Below are 23,511 nucleotides of genomic sequence, written 5' to 3' on the forward strand. Positions count from 1 at the left end.
AAAACTGCATTGCACACATTAAAATAAGAGAAAGATGGTAGAATTACAACATCAGTGTGTGACAGTGTTTCCAAATTTCAGAAACTACAACACCTTAGCCCAAAAGCCTTGGTCCCGACCTGGATACAGCTGACACTTGACAGGCTGTCAGTCACCACCCACTCTGATGTGATTGATGATTATGTAAGAGAAGACAATGGAAAGTCCATAACACACTGTCACTCATGCAGAGGTGAGCTTAAACAGAAGTGACATTGTGGGATATTTATAAAATGCTCATTTGTTCTTGTTTTTTAAATGGATATGCAGGACTCTTTTGAACCCATTTTCATATCAAAGGATGAATAATATATTAATGATAAATATGTGTTTTTTAAATATGTTTCTGTAAATAGTCTTGTACCTGTAAATAGTAACACACACTTGAGGAGATACTTCTATAAAGAACCACACATTAAACTAGGGGAAATAATCTTAAATTCCTTCCAAAATAATAATTTACTGATTTAACTTAAAATGTACCCAGTTCGTAATAAAATTATCTATAAACGTAACCACAACTCTCCTTCATACCCTTAGCTATTTCAATGCCAAACTACAGCTTGACCACCCACTTGTTAACCCTTATCCAAACCATTTTTTAGTCATTTAGTTTATGTATTAACTTTTTCTTAGATGTTGTATTTTAATTTCCTTGTGTGTTTTTGATATTGTGTTGTCATTGCTGCACAACAAATTCCCCTAACAGGGACAACAATAACATTTTACTTGGCTACTGGTCAGCTCATGGGTATCATAATTATTTCCCCTGAAAAGGTCATTGGGATCCATCCTAACCAGGAGATGAAATGTAAAATGAAAAGAGCAAAATTGGGCTACAAAAAAAGGTTGAACCAAGACCATGACGACCAAATCTCTGTCCCAAACCCTTATCCAACTAATGTATTTGTTTGCAATTTAGTCTATGTTTTTCCTTTTTACTATTCTATATCCTTTACGGTGGCAAACAAAGTTATACTTGACTACTACTTGCTCGACCTATCCATCAGAAAGAAAACTACAACTAAGATAAAGCAGAGGTGTACTAAGATTGTCTCACTCCATTTTACTCATTAAAATGTTCGTGGTGTTTCTACCTGGCTGTCTCTCTTCATATAATTAGTTTGAGCTGTAGTCTCAGCTAATAATGCTCAAAATCTTTTATTTCTGACATTAACCTGTCAGACTATGACTTCATTAGCCAGTTTATAGACAAGCCAGACCAGAACTAAATGGGATCAATGTGTCATTCTTTTCCTTGGTGTGGACCAAATGAACAGAACTCCAGATGTGAACGCTACCTAAGGGGTCACAAGCAGTTTGAGAACATTCTTTCAAATTAAACCAAGTAGATTAACCACGCTTGAAATACTGTATCCTTCAAAATATTGGAATAAGACTTTAACATTGCCTGACACTAGTTCTGCGTAACTCACCCATAACTACCCCAGTCTGGCCTCATTAGCTTGCTGCTCTAACTGTAGAGCCCCCCCCATTGCAGTATTGAGTTTGAGATTGTTCAAGCATACAGTACAATATGCACTCCTTTACTGAGCGTCATTCAAGAAGATTTAAATATGTGTACACATAACTTTTAAAAATCACTTAAATACTTTGAATTCCTTGAACATGGGGGTCAACAGGGAGTGACTTTTTATTGTAGCAGACTCGTGCCAACACTCTACTAAGGCCCAAACACTTACATTAGGAGAAAGGTGCTACACTAAATGATGTTGATATAAAAACACATTCCAAAACACATGCAAATAAAGAAACATCTTCACCAACTTGACAACACATGTGCGGCGTTAACTAAAAGTGCTGCATAAGCAAAATGCAACCGTAGACTTCTTTTTGGAACCAACCCCAAGTTTCCATTTAAGCCCCTGTCACACTGTCCCGAAATTGACACCCGATGGACACACGAATATGGAATTGTGAATTTCGCACGAAGATGGCCCCGAACCACACACGAAGGCAACATTTACGTTACATTTAAGACATACAACTGCAACGAAAGTAACACAAACAATTATGTTAAAGTACTATGATACTGCACTGATATTTTCAGACTTTGTTCTTTACTTTCTCCGTCTTTATATGTAGAAGATATTAAGTTTTCTCCGTCATGTTGTTTCCATAGCAACAACAACTTTCTATCAACTCGCCTTCAAAATAATATATTAAATCCTTTTTAGTTTCACAGAACACAAATTGGGTTGTTTACATGATTTTGTTGTGCAATAAAACAACCCGATGGACACACGATAAAGGAAATGTTCAAATTCGGCTCTGATCGTAGCAACATCTGGCCATTTGTGAGGGCATCTTAAGCCTTCGTATGACCGCCGGTGGAGTTTCTCAGGCTCCGGCAGCAACTTCGTGAGCGGTGGCAAAATCTTTGGCATGCCAAAAAATTGCCGAAGGACCTTGCGAAGGTTCATTTTCGTGTTGAATTTGTGTGTCCATTTTGCCCTTCGTAAGGCCATCGTGAGGGCATCTTGTTATCATCGGTGCCATCGGGCATTCGCCCCGATCAGAGTGAGGGTGAATGCACCGATGATAACACGAAGATGACACAATTTGACAAGATGCCCTCACGATTGCCTTACGAAGTTGCCGCTCACGAAGTTGCTGCCGGAGCCTGAGAAACTCCACCGGCGGTCGTACGATGGCTTAGATGCCCTCACGAATGGCCCGATGTTGCTACGATCACAGCCGAATTTGAACATTTCCTTTATCGTGTGTCAATTTCGGGACAGTGTGACAGGGGCTTTAAGGAAAGCAGGTTTTCGCGCCTTTTTGTATCACTGTGTAGAACGAAGCGTGCACACTTCAAGGACAAGTATGTGCTTGTGACAGCGCAAGATGTAATCATTATTGGTGTCTTCATCAACTGAGTTGAGACTCAGGATAGCCTCTTATCCATCACTAGATGCACACTTCCTACTGTGTGGTGATACGTTGATACTGAAATTGTTCACAACAAGCTTATCTGGATTAACTGTGTCATTATTTAGGGAAATCGACATTCCTGTAGAGTTTTTCAAATATATGTTTTGGCACCAAGCGATCAATTTCCAGTATAAACTAGTATAAAGTATGTGTGATAAAAGGTAGAACATCTAAATTGATAAAAGCATTACAGGTAAGTATTGAACATTTTTGGGGTGCACTGTCCCTTTAAATGCTGATTATCCACCATGTTACTCTGCATAAAGTAAACACATTTGGTGACACCAAGACTCTACTACTTCACACGCTTCATGCAACCTGGCTCCAATCAAACAAAACCGCCACTTCAACACGCAACCTGGCCAACACCCACACACATCTGCACACCTTATGTACCTGCACCCCAAGAATGAACCGCATCAGCACATGTTCACACAATCATCATCAGAACTGCTCTTTAGTCAGGGATACCTAACATGACAGCAGGCACATTAACACACAGACACGCACACTAACCCACACGCTGACATGTTGTCGGCATCTCTTTAATGGAGAGAAGGCAAAACACACTTGACACATATAGAGAGATTCATGGAAAGGGAAACGAAGGCAGGCAACTTCCCAAGAGAGAATCATGTGAAGTGGTAGGCCACCCTGTGCATTTGTACACTGCATGTACGCTGTCTCGCACGCACGCACACACACACACACACACACACACACACACACACACACACACACACACACACACACACACACACACACACACACACACACACACACACACACACACACACGTATGACCTGTCAAACATACACCATTTAACACTTAGCAACTCTTGGTGTCAGCATGCACGCATCAAGTAACATGAGGGATCCCTAAAAGGAAAAAAAATGCATTTACACACACTGTAACAATTAATGCAATCAACACACTGTGGAGACCTGTGTGTGTGTGTGTGTGTGTGTGTGTGTGTGTGTGTGTGTATGTATGTATGTATGTTGTATGTATGTATGTATGTATGTAGTGTGTGTGTGTGTGTGTGTGTGTGTGTGTGTGTGTGTGTGTGTGTGTGTGTGTGTGTGTGTGTGTGTGTGTGTGTGTGTGTGTGTGTGTGTGTGTGCGTGCGTGCGTGCGCATCGAGGGATCACTTGAAGTCTACCTTTCTTGATGACAAGGCTGTGTGCGTGTGAAAAGTAGGTCAGCAAGTGACAATCTCAATTTTTCATTGCCGTTACTTCAGAGACAGTCGGAACAGATGTCCCTTGGCGACACACACACACACACACACACACACACACACACACACACACACACACACACACACACACACACACACACACACACACACAGGCACACAGGCACAGATGTAGTGACAGCCCGACACCCACTGAGGACTTTAAAGAACACACGCATAAAAAAAAAACGCATGCAAAATTGTTTTCCCAATCATTTGTATCAGCATCAAGTAACACATCTCAGCTTATACTTCTCTCATTGTTATTACATACTTAAAAAACACTCATGTAGAATGCAAATAATGTATTAATCTGCATTGTCGTGTAATTAAGTTTGCTTAGTACCTTTACACTTGCTTAGTACTTTTTACACTCGTTTTAATTGCATTAAAATGTGTTATGGATGTAAATACTCAAATACAGGATGCCTGCTTTAGTTAAACTTAGCATGACCCAAACTGAAAAACATTTAAAGCTGAAAGACACACAACACACGTAAATATGCACAAAATGACACACTAACAAATATATCAAATTTTACATTCTATAAAGCCAAGAAACTGAGAAATAAAAGAAAGGCGGTAAATAAAAGTATGGAGTAAAAGTATAGAAATCCTAATAGTGGATGAAGTATCATTCCCTCAGAGGAGGGAATGTGAAAGTGACCTCCCCAAACTTGCCTACACAACACAGACCATAAGCATAGTGAATGATTCAGTCTACCCTTCATGCTATTAAACATTTGTAAACCCCCGTTCAAATACTGTGATTTTGGTGGGCAATTATACTGGCTGACACGCTACAAAAGCCAAAAACAATGCAAATATAAAAACATATTGACATTATGGTGCACTGTAAAATGTCTCGTTGTGAACTCGATCTCGGCTTTAAAATTTAAAAACATCTCAACACAAAAACAGATAATTACACCAGACTTCCTGTTATGAGATAATATTGCAACTCCATCCAGTTTTGTTTTAGTGATTCAAACATGTTAAACTGCTTGGGTAAAAACAGAATTCTTGTCATACGTGTTCCCATTCATAACAGCAACACCCTTAACCCCACTCTGTCAAAAATATCAAAACAGTGTTAATTGTACTGATGCTATGACATTAACGACCCTCAGTCGAACTACAGTAGCAGCTACTGTAAAACAATGTGTTAGCAAAAGCTGTCACCTAAAGCTGTTTTTCTCAGACTGTGACTAAATGCAGCTAAACAGCAACATCCTTAAGCCATTATGTTATTTTGACAAAAATGTAACTTAACAAATTAAGATGATTTGATCTATCTTTACATTTGTTTTACTCCATTTACCATATTAGCCAAAATACTGCTTGGCACCTAAAATATGTGTTATTGCCTGCTAACAATGTGCAAATAGAGTAAAGTTTGCCTGAAACACAAGCTGAAGAGATTGTAAGTTTTGTTTAACGTCATAAAATACATCAGTAAATACCCAACTGGTGAAAGTCTGAAGCCTCTATATATCTTAAAAACAACAGTTGCTAACATGTGACTAATCGAGACTGCTAAACGTCATCCCGGCAACATTAGCCAAATTTAGCTTAGCGTTGGTGACTGACAGACATGCGAACGTGATGTAGTACAACGTTAGCTTTTTACTTCTGCCAATGCATTCTCGCTTTGAAGTGGTGTTAATGTGGATATTAGGCTGCACATTTTTTATCAACATCATAAATGAGTGTTTGCCACAGATCTTATTTTTTAGCAATATCCCAAAAAAATCCAATGGAAAAATCAAATGTATGTTGTTGTTGTGGGAGCCTTTGTGATGCTAACTTCCGCGTTAAAGGGGGGGCGGTTCATTTCAGCCTTTGGACAAAAAACAGGAAATATAATTACTCTAAAATGAAATGAAAGCAAAAGTGTACCCATTGAACTCTGGTACAGACATACCAACACATGCTCAAGAGACACAATGAAATTCTGCAACACAGAGGCATAAGGCAAATGCTGTGCTACTGTAAATATCACGACTTCAACACCTTGCAGTAGCAACTGCTTTTGTCATAAAAAACAATTAACTGTTCACGCCTATGTGGGCGCCCACACAGTGCATACCACAAGAGTCCAATTAAGACTGCAGCCTAACCATTGATGCAGTGGTATTTGTGTAATTGGAGGGACACCATCACCTCACCACCAAACTAATTAACAAACAGTGTAACTAAAAAGTGCATGGTGAGTAGATGTGCCGTTTCCAACAATGTTTTATATAAACAGTTTGGACAGATTGAGCGTTTCACTTGTATAACATAAGACAACTATAAATAGGTTTATCAAGTTACCTTCAAATTAAATATTACATATAAGAATGTAAATGTCTATGTAAAGCAATGAGTTTCACTACTTTAATGCTAGTTCCACCAAAATAACCTCAGAAATACAACTAGTGAAAGGTTTATGTTTCACAGCAGTGTATTGCAGCTCATGTCAAATTTGTACGAGATATTGTATAGCTTAAGGGCGTATTTCCATATAGATTGTTCTCTTCTTTGAAGACAACATACTGTATAAACACTTCAACTGCTGCTGTGTGATGTGAGTAGCATAGCTCCTTTACTATTGTATTATATATATTGGCATATAATGCATAATAATTATACCCCTTTTACTATTGGCAGAGAATATTTCAGTTAATTAAATTCAGTTTCATTGTCATTATAATAATAATAATAATAATAATAATAATAATTCATTTATTTTATATAGGCGCCTTTCAAGGCTCTCAAGGTTGCCGTACAAACACACAAAAAACAAGATGCACAATACATAACACCAGCATAAGAAACATAAACAAGACAATGCAGTATATAACAAATTAAATAGAGAAAACAGAGGATGTGTGATGGATAATGATCAGGGTGGATATGCGAGTGGGAAGAGATATGTTTTGAGACGTGATTTGAAAATGGGGAGAGAGTCAGTGGATGTCAGGTAAAGGTGAGGAGCAGAATCTTAAAACCTATACAGGATTTGACGTGAAGCCAGTGAAGTTGCTGAAGAACAGGAGTGATGTGGTTCTGGTGATGATGCGGGCGGCAGAGTTCTGAACCAGTTGAAGTCTGTGGATGGATTTGAGAGGGAGACCAAAGAGAAGGGAGTTGCAGTAGTCAATGCGGGAAGTGACCAGGGTGTGAACAAGAATGCTCTTAGGGTTAAGGGATGGGCGGAGGCGGTTGATGTTGCGTAGATGTAAATAGGCAGACCGAGTGATATGACTGATATGAGATTTGAATGAAAGTGTGCTGTTGAGGATGACACCCAGACTCTTAACCTGAGGGGAGGGGGAGACTGAAGAGTTGTCTATTGTTATGGAGAAACATATCAGGTTGGGTTAGGGTGGATTTTGTGCCAATGAGGAGAACCTCGGTTTTACTATCGTTAAGTTTGAGAAAGTTAGAGGAAAACCAGGATTTGATGTCCTGTAAGCAGTCAGACAGGGAGGATGGTGTTTGGTTTGGAGGACAAGTAGAGCTGGGTGTCATCCGCGTAGCAATGAAAGTGGATGTTGTGATTACGGAAGATATGGCCAAGAGGAATTAGATAGATGATGAAAAGAAGAGGCCCCAGGACAGAGCCCTGGGGAACATCGGTCGTGACTGGAAGTGGCTGTGATTTGAAGGTTTTGAGTTGGATGAACTGAGTGTGGCCAGAGAGATATGATTTAAATCCAGTGTTGTGCTAGTTACTGAAAACCAGTAACTAGTTACCATTACTAGTTACTTCATTTCAAAAGTAACTCAGTTACTTTACTGATTACTTACACCAAAAAGTAATGCGTTACTGTGAAAAGTAACGTTTTAGTTACTTAAAAAAAGGGCTCCCATTAATGACTCAAAGCGCTTTACATATACACACATTGCACATCATACATGCAATGGTCAGAAACTGTGGACAATACCCACAGGAGCAAGTTCAGGTGAAGGGTCTTGCCCAAGGACCCACCCACGGCTTTACAGACGCAGCAGCGGCGGGTTTCACCCCTTGATCATTGCACAGCACACTGCGCCACACCGTCCATCTTCACGCCTCGAGGTCATCGAGGCGCTTTTACAAGTATACATTGGTATTATACATGTACTGTGGACAATACCCACAGGAGCAAATCCGGATGAAGTGTCTTGCCCAAGGACACAACGGCCTGACGCAGTGGCGGCGGGAGCGGGTTTCGAACTGGAGTTCCCCAGCACTCCCCCTTGATCTGATGATCGGATGCACAGACCACTGCGCCACCCGTCCCTATATGCAATCTGGATTGCATCGATATTAGCTGGCTTTCCATTTTTGTATATTCTTTCTCCAGGTAGTTGGAAAAAGTGTTCCGTCCCATATGCCGTGTGCCGCCCGGACATGGTATCATGCTAACTAGCTCCCTGAAAGCGGGTGACTCCACTGTAGCAATAGCCTGCATGTGTTCTACAACATACCGTGCAATGGCTTTATCGACTTTTCCCTGGCTAGCAGTCCCTTGGTTAAAATCCAGCCGCTGTTGCTTAGGTGGAGGTGGAGTGGCGTCGGCTGCGTCTCTGTGGTCTTAGCTACTAGCTTCGTCCCAGCATGTTGTTTTTGCAGATGTTTTAAGAGATTTGAATTACTTGGGCAGTAGATAGGCTCTTTGACCCGCAAAGACACAACTTACATTTAACTAAAACGTTCTTTTCTTTGTGCTCGACAAAAGTGAAATAGTGAGAATATCTCCAGGTGGAGAAACTAGACTTGAGCTCCGCCGCCGCCATGATAGTCTTGTTAGTAAACAACACAAACACGCCCACAGCGCGTCTCTGCATGTGACACAGGAAGTATCTAAGTACATTTACTCAAGTACTGTACTTAAGTACAGTTCTCATCTCTGTTCGCCTGGCTGTTGACTATATAAAAAAAACTAACGGAGTAACGTACTATGTAGTAACGGTAACTGAGTTACTGAATTTAAAAAGTAATGCGTTAGAGTACTAGTTACTGCCAAACATAACGGCGTCCAAACACTGTTTAAACCAGAGGAGGGGTGTGTCAGTGATTCCGATGGAGGTCAGTCTGTCAATGAGGATGCTGTGGGAAATGGTGTCAAAAGCTGCACTAAGATCAAGGAGGATGAGGATTGTTAAAAGTCCGGAGTCAGCTGCCATAAGAAAGTTGTTAGTGATTTAAACCAGTGCTGTTTCTGTGCAGTGATGGGGGCGGAAACCAGATTGGAATTGTTCGGAGAGGTCATTGTCAGTATGGATCTGGGATGCGACAGTTTTTTCCAGGATTTCTGAGAGAAATGGTAGGTTAGATATGGGACGAAAGTTATTAAAATTGTTGGGGTCTGCACCAGGTTTCTTCAGTATGGGCGTGATGGCGGCTGATTTGAAAAGTGAGGGAACAAGACCAGAGGTGAGGGAGGAGTGTATGATGACAGTTATAAGGGAGGACAATGAAGGTAGACAGACTTTTAGCAGGGGGTAGGAAGAGGGTCTAACTGACAGGTAGATGGTTTGGATTTACGGATGAGGTAACAGCAGAGGGAAGTGTGAAACTTTAAAGAGAATGAGAGAGAGGGTCGGAGAAAACAGGGAGAGATACACTGCATGTGGTGTTAGGAGTTAGTTGCTGGTGAATGTTTTCTATTTTGTTATTAAAAAATGACATGAGGGAGTTACAGTAGGCGGTTGAATACTGATGAGGTGCATATATCCTCCACACTCACACCGTTGAATAAGGCTGTCGACACAGCCACAGCCCGTATTGAGTGCGCACAAGCCCCCGTGGGGCAGGCACTCCCTGCCTGTCCGTAGGCATGTGCAATGCACTCGCAGAGCCAGCCTGCCAGGCGTTTCTTGGACAGAGCTTTCCCGATCACATCGTCTCCGAAGCACACGAACAGCTGTTCGGTGCGTCTAAGGGCAGCTGTGCGCTCCACATAACATGCTAGCACACGCACCGGACAGAGGAGGTGCAGTTTAGCTTCCCTGGTCCCACCATGGGGGGGAAGCCTAAAACCCCCTAACTGAATAGCCCTCGACCTGAACGCACTCCTTAGGCTCTTGGGCACAAAGGAGGGGTTCGGTCTGAGTGTCGCGCCGCTCCGGTCACCCCGAATCAGTAAACAGCTCGGGTGCACCGACGGAGCGGTTAACTCGGACACTTTTTTTTGCTGACGTTAAGGCAAGAAGCAAAGCTGTCTTCCATGACAATGCTTTTAGGGAGGAGAGCTCCAGAGGCTCAAATAGTTCTCAGACCAGAGCCTCGAGCACTAGGGGCAGGTCCCACTGCGGGGTGGAGGCGTGTACTACTGGGTGCAGCCTCCTGACCCCCTGTAAAAACCGCGACATCAGTGGTTGACTAAAGGCTGACCTGCCGCCAAATCCCTCATGGCAGGACGAGATGGCTGCTGCATACACGTTCACTGTTGAATGTGCAACCCCTCTGTCCACCAGTAACTGTAAGAAGGATAAAATAGAGCCTAACTCACAAAATAGGGGCTCTATTCTCTGCTCCTCACACCATCGCTGGAATCCTAGCCACTTTGGCCTGTAACAGGCTGTGGTGGATCCAGCTCTAGCTGCCTGCATAGACTGAATAACACTGTCAGACAATCCACCCTGTCTCAGCCTGTCCCTCTCAGGAGCCAAGCCTGGAGAGGTTGGCCGAGAGTGGGTAACGCCCCCATTGCACCTGCCTCTTGAGACACAGCTCCCCAGAACTGTGTCATCTCTGAGTACCACGGCGCCCCGACGCGGTCCAGAGCCACAAGGATGACTGACAGACGTTCTCGCTCACTCTCCCCAGGAGAGGAAGAATGAGACGCAGCGGTGGAAAGACGTATAGGAGCTTCCTTGGCCATGGCTCGTGTGCAAACGCGTCCACCACCAAGGGCGGGTTGTCGCTCAGGGCCATGGAGAACCACAGGGCACAGTGGTTGTTGCGCCGGCTGGCGAACAGATCCACTTCCGCTCTCCCGAACTGGGCCCAGATCTGCTTCAACACCTCCGGGTAAAGCGTCCATTCGCTTGGCAGGGGGCCGCCCCTCGACATGAGGTCGTCCCCCCTGTTCTCCAGTCCCGGGATATGGAGGGCTCTCAGAGATAACACCACCTCTGAAGCCCATAACCACAGCCTCTCCGCTGTGGCCAACAAGGCGGCGGAGCGGACTCCGCTCTGCCTGTTGATATAAGCCACTGTGGTGCTGTTGTCGCTCCTGACCATTACATGTCTCCCTTGAATTAGGGGCATGAAATGCTGGAGGACTAACACTACCGCCCGTAGCTCTAGGAGGTTGCTGTGTCGAGACTCTGTTAGAGCCCAGCGCCCACCTATAGCCCTCTTCAGGCAGGTCCCTCCCCATCATGTTCTGGATGTGTCCGTAAACACGGTGATGTAGGAGGTCATCCGTCCCAGTGGAGACCCCCTCCGGAGGTGATCCGGAGACCCCCAAAACCGGAGGTTGCCCTCCACTGAGGGGGGGATGGTCACCAGCCTCCGTTTGTGCCTCTTGGGATCCAAACGCAGGCTGGAGACCACCTCTGCAGGCGGCGCATATGCAGTAACCCCTGCGGGACCACAATGTGAGCAGCCGCCATGAGACTCAAAGTCTGCATGACAGTTAAAGCTGTCACTGTCGCCCCCTGTCGCAGCCTGTGAACTGCCCGGAGAAGGGACGCACTTCTGCCCTCGGACAGGGTGGGGCGTAGCACGCCTGCATCGAGCACCACTCCCAACTACAACGCCTGTTGGTGAGGTATGGGGGTGCTCTTTTTTCAATTGATCGTAAAGCCTAATCTGGTTAGGTGTGTGATCAATTGTGCTGTGCAAAACATTGCCTGTTCCCGTGACCCAGCCATGACTATGAGGTCGTCTAGTAAAAGAAAACTCATGCCGTGGGCGCGCAGCGGTTGAAGCGCTGTGGCCACACATTTGCTGAATGTGCATGGGAATAGGGAATAGCCGAACGGCAGCCTGTTGTACTCGTAGGCTATCCCCTGGAAGGAAAAACGCAGACACTTTCTGTGCTCTGGAGCAATTTCTACTAGGGATGCCAGTGATTATTCGAATATTCGTTACAATCGAATATTATTTTTAAAAATCGATTTTATTTATATATTTTCTGGCTTAGTTTCAACCAAAATATAGACTAATGCTAATAATAGTAATAGTATTAATAATTGTAAATGGCCATTGGTCACACCACCAGTTTGTTTTACTGTAAACTTTGAGGAAGCCTGCGTGCAGAGCAGACTGCTGCTGCAGCACGCTACACACCGACCCCGCCCCCACCCCCCCTCTCCCTCACACATGCGACTAAAGATGAACAAAGCGGCAGGTAAAAAGAGTTCCTCCTCGTGGAACTACTTCGAACTTACAAGTCCAAAGGAAGTTAAATGCAAGCTCTGCGAAAAGACGTTGGTCTATCACAGCTTAACCTCAACAATGCGTTTTGAGTGCATCCATTTGAAGATGCACGATGCGCACACAATTTATTTATTTTGGCTACAGCCTGTATTAATAATAGCATTGCAATAAATAAATTGCTAGAATAATATGTATTGCAATGCTGCTATTATTAATACAAGCTGTAGCCTGTATTTAATAATGACAGCATTGCAATAAATACATTGTGCGCGCATAGCCAACCCAGTCTCACGGCATTTCGTGTTCACCAACACGATTTTTAATCTATTGATTCGTGTTCACCAACACGATTTGCCCCTTTTTTTCGTGTTGCACAGCACGATTTTAAAAGCAATGTATTTCTACTGATAATGTGTTTCGTGCCTGCAGGCTGCAGCACGTCTTTTTCTCCTGTCGGGTCATGGAAGACCGGAAGCTGTGTGGTTCATAAAAACATGTTTTACTCAATATCAAGCCACAATAATTGCTTTTATTTTAAATCGTATAATTTCGGACTTTTGTTGCCGTCTGTGAGGAAAATAAATGGGGCTCAGAGCATCAGAATACTGAAATCTGTATTTTTAAATATTTGTTTCCTTCTAATTTATTATTCTTTTCAAAATAACACACTGTTATTTACTCACCAATAACACACAATTATCCTTGCTTTTATTTATTGGTTTAATTCCATAATCTCGGGCTTTTTTGGTGTCTGTCAAGGCCCTGTCACACTGTCCCGAAATTGACACCCGATGGACACACGAATATGGAATTGTGAATTTCGCACGAAGATGGCCCCGAACCACACACGAAGGCAACATTTACATTACATTTAAGACATACAACTGCAATGAAAGTACCAAAAACAATTATGTTACAGTACTATGATACTGTACTGATATCTTCAGACTTTGTTCTTTACTTTATCCGTCTTTATATGTAGAAAATATTACGTTTTCTCCGTAATGTTGTTTCCATAACAACAACAATTTCCTGTCAACTGTCCTTCAAAATAATATTATATTCTTTTTAGTTTCACAGAACACAAATTGGGTTATTTACATAATATATTTACATGATTTTGTTGTGCAATAAAACAACCAGATGGACACACGATAAAGGAAATGTTCAAATTCGGCTGTGATCGTAGCAACATCGGGCCATTCGTGAGGGCATCTTAAGCCATCGTATGACCGCCGGCGGAGTTTCTCAGGCTCCGGCAGCAACTTCGTGAGCGGAGGCAAAATCTTTGGCATGCCCAAAAATTGCCGAAGGACCTTGCGAAGGTTCATTTTCGTGTTGAATTCGTGTGTCAATTTTTCCCTTCGTAAGGCCATCGTGAGGGCATCTTGTTATCCTCGGTGCCATCGGGCATTCGCCCCGATCAGAGTGAATGTGAATGCACCGATGATAACACGAAGATGACACGATTTGACAAGTTGCCCTCACGAGTGCCTTACGAAGTTGCCGCTCACGAAGTTGCTGCCGGAGCCTGAGAAACTCCACCGGCGGTCATACGATGGCTTAGATGCCCTCACGAATGGCCCGATGTTGCTACGATCACAGCCGAATTTGAACATTTCCTTTATCGTGTGTCCATCGGGTGTCAATTTCGGGACAGTGTGACAGGGCCTTTAGGAACTGAATTTCAAAATAAAAATAACCGGAAACAGACATAGGCCTATAAGGGACATTTCGAGCATCATTGCGATTGTCAACATTTCTGAGTTTAGGACTACAGTCCCCGTAAGCTTACGCAGAGCGTCAAACAGCTGTGTGAAATGGAACGAAACCACGCCAGACTATCCAAAACTGGAATCGAACACCCCCCCAGAACTACACATGCTGGCTATTGTGTTTCGCAAAATGTTCTATGGGACGTCTCTACTGAACGTTTTCGTTTTTCCCACAATTAGAAGTTGCCAGTATTAAACACATCGGTGTTATCAAATGTAAAACATATAATTAATAAATGGGTGAACATAATGCGCAGCATTAATATATACCCACATGACAGCTCAATGTTACTTTGTAATTCTACTCCACTACAATTCAAAGGTTAACCTGGTATTTTTACTCCACTGCATTTATTTGAGTTACTTTGCAGATTCTGATTAATTATGTGAAATATAAACAATCCTTAAATCAGACTTTAGTTACACCTGAGTAAAATTCAGGGAAGGTGATTGTCAAGTGCCAACAATCAGGAGAGATATTTGATAGTTGGTGCAGACTAAACATGTATCTGCAATTGACATGAATGGAAACGAGTAATAAAGTAAAGTATATTCATTACTCATTATTCTCTACTAATAGTTCATTAAAGACTGTATATTATGGCTATTTTGCACATCCCTTTCAAGATTTTCAAAGGTTTATCAACTACGGTATAGTTATGCAATGAATGAAAAACTTGGGTCACAGGTTCCTCAACAGTGCATTACAAGACATCTATCAATATGTGTGTACCTCCACCATTAAACTGTCATATTCTGCACATTTCTTATTCTATCTACATATATAAGAGTATAATTCATATGTATAATATCAGTTAAAATAAGTGCTTCAACATAGTTAATATTGCAGGAAAGCAATATATTAGACGTTAAGTACTTTGTCAGGCTTAATATGTATCTGTAGATAGATACCCCCAACGTTTTTTTCTTATTTAAAAGAAGACCTTAATCTGTTATTTAATGTTTAAATAAAGGTTCATTCGTTTTTCTGTTTTGCACTTCCTCCTATTAATATCTTTGTACATCCTGCACTAAACTGTTTTATTGTAGAGATCACTTATAGTATCTTCTTGATTTTTTATATTCTATATTTCTATATTTATACTTTCCCCCTATGAAATTATGTACTCTTAATATTTTTTTAATAAAATATAACACAAAAACAATAATTCAATAACGTGCTTTAACCACTAGGAGGTGCACACAAGGTACACACAGCCATAATAACTTTGTATTATTAGTGTAGGCTTATGTATGTACAACATCTGAAGATGTATAGTTGGATGCATGCTTTCACATAATTTTACAGCATATTGCTATACTATTTCAGACTCAGTATTTACATTCTTACATTCAAAGAAAATCAGTAATATCTTTAAAAACTACAGTCCTTTTCAGCTGTGCACCGTTATGGTGTAAATATAACCTATCTATGAATTATATCAAATGTAAAAGTCAGCCGAATTAGTGTTGATACTGCAAGGAGATGTATTGTGTGAAGAGAAATTAAAGATGTTGTTTAATTGTTGATATATTTATGATCCACGTCAAGTATTCAGTTTCGGCGGCATTTCTTCCAAAGGTCTTCTCATCAGGGCTCTATAAATAAAGAACTACGGCAGATCTGTAATATGTAATGCAGCCGAACCGTGTATTACAATGCCGTTATGTGATGACTTTCAAAGAGAAAAGCAAGAGCACTCGGAATTAAGTATTCTTTTATTCTTTTAAAATGTTTTCCGGATTTCATATCATATAAACACCAAATCCCAGCATGCATTGCGGCTAAAACATCCAATCAGCGAGCTTAAAACCATAGGATCTTGGGTAATCGCTCTAAATGCCTACGTCTGTTTCCGGTTATATTTATTTTGAAATTCAGTTCCTGACGGACGCCAAAAAAGCCCGAGATTATGGAATTAAACCAATAAATAAAAGCAAGGATAATTGTGTGTTATTGGTGATTAAATAACAGTGTGTTATTTTGAAAAGAATAACAAATTAGAAGGAAAAAAAGATTTAAAAAATACAGATTTCAGTATCCTGAGGCTCTGAGCCCCATTTATTTTCCTCACCGACGGCAACAAAAGTCCGAAATTATACGATTTAAAATAAAAGCAATAACTGTGGCTTGATATTGAGTAAGAACATGTTTTTATGAACCACACAGCTTCCGGTCTTCCACGACCCGACCGGAGAAAAAGACGTGCTGCAGCCTGCAGGCACGAAACACATTACCCGTAGAAATACATTGCTTTTAAAAAAATCGTGCTGTGCAACACGAAAAAAAGAGGCAAATCGTGTTGGTGAACACGAATCAATAGATTACAAATCGTGTTGGTGAACACGAAATGCCATGAGACTGGGTTGGCATAGCGCATCTCCAAATAAAGGCAATGGCAGGCACTTTAGAAAATGAATAAACCAACATCATGTTGATGATCGATTATTACTCGCCAGGACTGCCGAATAATCGATTTTGATCATGGTCAGTTTCTGGCAACCCTAATTTCTACATGAAAGTACGCTTCTTTCAGGTCGATGGTGGTGAACCAATCGCCTGGCTGCACAAGCCCCAGTAACTGTTTCATAGTTAAAAATGTGGCGATTCAGGCCGCGGAGATCTAGAATAGGTCTGAATTCCCCTGTCTTCCTGAGAACCAGGAAGTACATGGAATAAAGACCCTTTTCTCTGTGCTGAGGGTGCACAACAGACACAGCCCGTTATATTTCACACAGGCTCCGCCCTCCACTGGACTCTATGGGCACTACTCTCGATCATGCTGTGCGTGCTTTCACCTACTGAGTTTTGTAAGGAAATATTTGTATGTATTCGTGCAAACTATCAAGATGCTTAAAAAGGGAAAATGATTTGTGTAGAAAACTGGGCTGGTTTTGGGCCTGCTAACATGTGGTTTTGTGAGGACAAAGGAAGAGGGGGAAGGTGTGGAGTTGACATAGTCATCTCAGATCCCTGTGATAAGGAAGCTGAGCCACTGGGATTGGGGACTTAAGATGTGGGGTGTTGATGATAATTTGGGCAGCCAATCACTGGTCTGGAAGGGAGGCGCAGATAACTCCTCCTTGGGTCAGCGAGGGATATAGACAGAAACCCCGCTGTGTTCGGTCTCTTTCTCCTCTGGCTGGCTGGCTGGCTGGCTGGCTGGCTCACGTGAGTATCAGGTAAATGTGGGATCCCACAGAACTGTATGTAATTTGTACTGTATTGATTGTACTTGATTGTATTGCATTGTATATTACCATTAAAGTGGATTATTGTTAAACGGTTACTTGTAGGTTCTGGGTTTCCTTCCTGTAAGATAATGGCTCGTGTAGGAATGCGAGGAGCTTTAAGAAAGTGGACAAGTTGTCTACCAAATCTCCTAACAAATGGTGATCTCCGACGTTTCCAAGTAGACAGGGCTGTGGAAGGATTCTGACGGCCAGACTGGGTCGGGAACAAACGCTTTCAAACACCTCAGACAATCGGCAGGGCCCTGCAATGACAACACGAAAAAGGTACCACGGACACCTGTTATGAAAATCAAATGTCTGTGATTGGCTATATCTAAAACATTAGGATTGTCTGTAGGCGTTTTACGGTGTTTTTTGATTTTTTAAAAACAAAAGGTTTAAATGGAATATACGATGCATATTGTACCATGTTAGGAAAGTTATATATAACACGTGAACGTTGATCGCAAGGTATAGAGAGTCCTGCGTGACGATAAATAAAGGCAGTTTGCGTGGATCTCAGGTATTTTAGTCCTGAAGTGACGTAGGAGCGGTGCAGTTCGTGAGTTTTGGGTGTAAGTCCCAGACGACGGAACCTGGATGGTCGATATTTAAGATCGATTCGCCGTTTATAACTGGGGGTAAAATAGCAGTCTGAGACCAAATAAGCGAAAGTGTCAGTTGGACTGCTATTCTGTTAAATCCTGGGGAGAGAACGCTAACGTCACCGACATTGTGACGAGATCGGCTCTCGTTTCCCCTTGTCTGTAAACATTGATTTGAAAAGCAAACGTGTGGTAAAGGGCTCGCTGAAACCTGGGCGTTTAAGCTCCATGGGGCGGTCACATTCCTTATGCGTGTTGAAGCACCGTCCGTGGTTTTGGTCTGCCTGTTGAAATAAACACCACATTACAAAGCCGGACAAAATGTACGGGGAATAAATCTGTGATTTTTACCTGAAATACTTCTGCGACCAAAGCACTCAGAAGAGTGAAGCTCATTTGTGGTCGGCTGCTGCCATCTAGTGGCTGAAAGGGGGTAACACCCTTACAAGTTCACCAAAGTACATTGCTGCTCGGTATTGAAGAAGGGAACCACGTTAATAGTAGCGACGACAATAGCCTAGTATATTAATACAAGTGAACACATATTTAATTAAGTCAGATAAAAAAACGAAGTCAAAATGGAACATCAGAAAAGTATAGACAATTCTGAAATTCCAGGGAGTTACAGGGAGCAATGGGAACAGATTAAGAGATCGATTTTGAGTGGAGTCAAACAGGGAGCTAAGGAAAAGGCTTGTAATGATCTCCGTTTCCTACACGATAAGATGATAACAGAGAATAGAGTGGAGGAGGATGACACCGTCGGTAATTTGGGCACAGCATTGAATCTATATGAAAGACAGATTGTAAAGCAACTTGCACACCTAAACGAACAGAAGCCCAGATGGTTTGCCCGTAGCAAATGGAACAAACAAATACAAGAACTAGGAGGGTTTGTCACAATGCTGCCCTGGCAATGATTGGGATTTATGTTCCTCCCGTCACAGACGAAAATCTCCCGGGTGCAATGGCAATCCAAAGCCCCATAGAAACACATGAAGATAAAGACACGAAGGTGCCTACAGATGGTGACATTTTTGCCTATATAGCGGAACGGGTCGAATATTATACAACAATGCAAAATAAGGGTGTCTCTAACGGCCCGTCTACACTACAGCGTCGAAAGCTCCAAGCAGCTCCAAGCTGCCCATTCACTTTCAATGGGGTGACGTCACGTAGCCGCGCTTTTTCGCCGAACTGAATTGTGGGTAGCAGAGCGAGGCGTCTCAGGCGACCCAGGCGACCAGAAGTTGAACAATGTTCAACTTCTGGTCGCCTGGACGCCGGAGTAGCCAGCGCCAGCCAATCAAATCCCGTTTCCCAAAATCTGACAGCTGAAGCGCCAGCCAATCAAACCGCGTCTAAGCTGGGAGAGATATCCCGCCGTTCATTTCTATATTTCAAAAAAAGTCGGAGGAGAAACTAACTATCGCCGTAGCGAATCACCCGGTTTTGTATGACCAGACCCTCTTCACCTCCCGGGATACAAACCGGAGGAACCAGGCATGGAGGGAGGTGGCAGAGACAGTGGGGGAAACTGGTAGGTTTTCGCCTGTTTGGGGAGTTTATATATATATTGCTCGCATAAAATCCCCGGGTTTTTTTGCTTTGTATGTCGGGGGCGGGAGATTCATGTGATTGGTTGTTGGCCGTGTTGCTTGAATAAAATCCCCAAGCTCCAGACACGCCCAGCTCCAAGCTATTTTTGGAGCTGTAGTGTGGACGCTCCGTAACTCAGAACACAAATCTCAAACGGGGCCCATACAAAACCCAGCAATTCCCACCCGCTCCTCTCTCCTTTACCCGAATTTAGGTACTCTGATTACACAGCCCCCTCCCCCTTATTCTCTACCCGACGAAAGCGCAAATAAATTGCAAATGACAGTAACAGATGTATCGGACACGGAAGGAGAGGAGACTGCCATAAGCGGGGGGAATTATAGGATGGTGGGCACGGTAGCGTTGAGTCCGTTAAGGGGCGTCCCTACTCCAAAGAAAAGAGTACATGTTACAGAAACACAAGTTTCCTCCCCGTTAGACGGACTACACAGCGCACACACCACGCGGAGGCCTAGTTTTAACACAGGACAGGGGGTGGTTCCGCCGAGAGGGGACAGTCAACCTGATAGGGAGCTCACCTCAGAACAATTGACTTCCCTTCTAACAGATCTTACAAAGAGCCACTCAGGCGCTACACAGGGAGAAATAAAATACGTAACTGACCTCCTAGATGAGAGGGAAATACGAGAAAGACGGTGCTATGAACAACAGATTCAAGATAGACGTAAGGAGGAAGTCAGGGGACAGGAACGAAGCGTATATGAGGGTTAGGGAGAAGATAGAGGAAATTAGGGAAAGGAGAGACCAGCACACAGGAGTACTCAGGCGCGTTGAGGAGGGGGAGAAAGGTGATCCTTTTCAGAACAGATCACGCCAAACATCGACGTCTTATTACCCAGGCGCTGGGGGGGGGACGTCGGGACATGAAAGTGAGGAAGAGACAGCAGACCACAGAAGTGGGGGAAGGTCAGCTGGCCATAAAAGAGATAGGGAAACAGCAGGTCATAAAACTGAGGGGTTTTACAATGGAGCAGGAGGCCAGGGTCATAAAGACAGCTGTCAGGACACCTTTCAGCAGGAACAAACAGGACATGAAAGTGAGGAAGACAGCAGGGGGGCGAGATGCAAAGTTAAGCTGATATCTCTGACAGGAACAATCAGTGAACGACTGGGAGTAGGTCAGGTCCTTTCAATGCCCCGTAACAGATTGAGGTCTCAACACACCCCAGAAGACCCCACCAAACATGCTTTTATTGCTCCAGTATTACAAGCGCCTTTAGTGGCCGTGCAAAGCGGGAAAACGGCTTATCATCCTTTCACACTAGGGGACATACATGCGCTGATCGATAAAATGCCGTTGCCTACTGAGGGAGGAAGACCTTTTTTGGTTTCAAATTAAAGTAGAGTTTAAGGATGAAGTAAGCAGGACTTCAACTGGCCAAAAGACATTTTAAAGTTTAATATTCTTGGTTAGCAAACAAGACATCTGATTATTATGTCACACGTGATAATCTTGTTATAGAAACTAGCTTAAAATATTGGAGAAAATATGTAGATGTTCTTTCGTGGTGTGTGGAATATGTGATGCTGGAAACATGTACGTTTTTCAATGTATAGGAGAAAATGGTTTCCTGAAAGAGTTATGTTGGGTACATATGTAGCAATGGATGAAACAATTTTTAGAGTGGGTTTTCGTAATATCATTTGTAGACATCAATTAGGTTGTTTAGATGGCATTTAACAATTAAGACAGATAGTATGATTACAAAGAGTCAGAGTGGAAAGGGTTGGATTTATTTAACCTCAGTGTGCTAGATTTTTTTATAGGTAATGCGTCCCGAGACCTGGACTCCCCCTCTGAGTTAGAAAAGGCTACGGTCCCGACCCTCCAAGCAGACAAAAGACCTAACCCAACAGGAAACTCCTCCTTCTCCATCGAACAGACAGAGAACCAGAGCTGAAACGACAACAACAAGACTGCAGCCAGAACTATCTCCGCCTGTGACATCCAGAACCAGACAGCATGCTGACGGGCAGAAATCTACGCTCATCAGTCCCTCAGACGGGACCATGAAGTTCCAAGCTGAGCACAAGAGCAAAGTGTGGGAGATGAGAGCAGAATCTGCCCCCCATAAAAACAGCAGAGAGACTGTAAAGGAGGGGATAAAATGCAAAGCAGTGCAAGATGGGGCATGCAGAGGTAACTGGGCCAATGGCTGACAGCGGATGAAGTTACAGCTGAGGGACTGAGGAGTTGGCATGGTCAATTAGAAGTGAGGAGGCCGGGGTCACGGCTTGAGAAAACCAGAGGAGGAGAAAAGGAAAACGGGAATGAGTGAGTTTACACATAAACACACTTATTCACAAAACGCACATTTAAAGCATAAATACGTAAAGACAGAAAGATTTATTAAATTAAAAATAGCAGTAAACTATTAGAGTAAAATGAGAACACACTGAGGGTTAAAGGGGGCCACATGACAAAGTACAACCATATTCTTCAATCTTTTCATCAGGTTAACAGAATATTCTTTGACATTTTTATTCACGTGTGAATAAAGTAGTGGGATAGTTTTGGGAACCACTCTATAAGACAAATCTTTATCTGTATGGATAATGTTAAAGGGAGAGCTGGTGCCAAGCCAGATATAGTATTCCAATCTAAATAATTGATTTCACCATTGTAGCATAGTTATTACCATGGGAAATATGAAATGACTTCTGTTTTTAAATCCTTGATAAAGGAGGGAGGAATGGTTGCATGTTCGGACATCCAGGGTTCCACACACTGCTAAAGAGTTTAACATTGTTTTTTAGGTGGACCAGAATGGATGACATGTGGTTGTTATACCATTGTTATCGTGAACAAAACATAAATAAGGAAATAGTATCTGCTTGAAGATGAATGGATTTCATATCCTAGAGGGGATTTAGTTATTGTGAAGACTCCACAAGGTATCTACTAATGTATTGTAAAGAACTTGAATTGACTTGATAAATAAGTGAAGATAAGAAGATGTATGGCCCATAAATTAGTCAAGTGGTAAATAAAAATAGCGGAAAAGAGGGGAACTATTAAAGGGAAGTGGAAAATCAGTCTAATACACACTGATAAAAAAAAGGGGGGGGGGCATGAAGGAAGTATGCACTGGATTTTTTTTATTCGTGTGTGAATTTGGTAGTGTTTTAATTTGTTACAGTATTGATCAGTTCAAAGGGAGAGTTTTAGTAACAGCTCTATAAGATCAGATAAATATTTATTTATATAGGTCATGTTGAAGGGAAAGCTGGTTCTAAACAAAATATAGTATTTCAATTTGAGGTACTGGTTTCATGTTCAGACACCCAGAGTTCCACGCACTGTGAAAGAGGGTAACATTGTTCTTTAAGTGCACCAGAATTGAAGATAAATTGATAGAATGAGTTATGGAATAAATAGCAGAGCTTTACAGATCCTAGTAATGTTTTGACACAAGATAGTGAGGTACACATGTTTCTGAAATAGATCTATTAGTCATTTTAATACTAATTAGGTGTAAATGAATTGCAGTAATAGTAATAGTACAATAAGGAAGTGACATTTTTTTGGCTAGACACTTTTCAGGGAATGTGGGAAACAGCAAGGAGGGGTTGGAGATATCTTGAACATTATAGTTGTAATTGTGAATTAATAAGTGATGGCGCTCCATATATACAGATTTGTATAGACGGAGGATGCTGGCCTGTGCTGGAACATCAAAGTC

Source organism: Pseudochaenichthys georgianus, chromosome 22, assembly GCF_902827115.2.
Source record: "Pseudochaenichthys georgianus chromosome 22, fPseGeo1.2, whole genome shotgun sequence".
Taxonomy (NCBI): Eukaryota; Metazoa; Chordata; class Actinopteri; order Perciformes; family Channichthyidae; genus Pseudochaenichthys; species Pseudochaenichthys georgianus.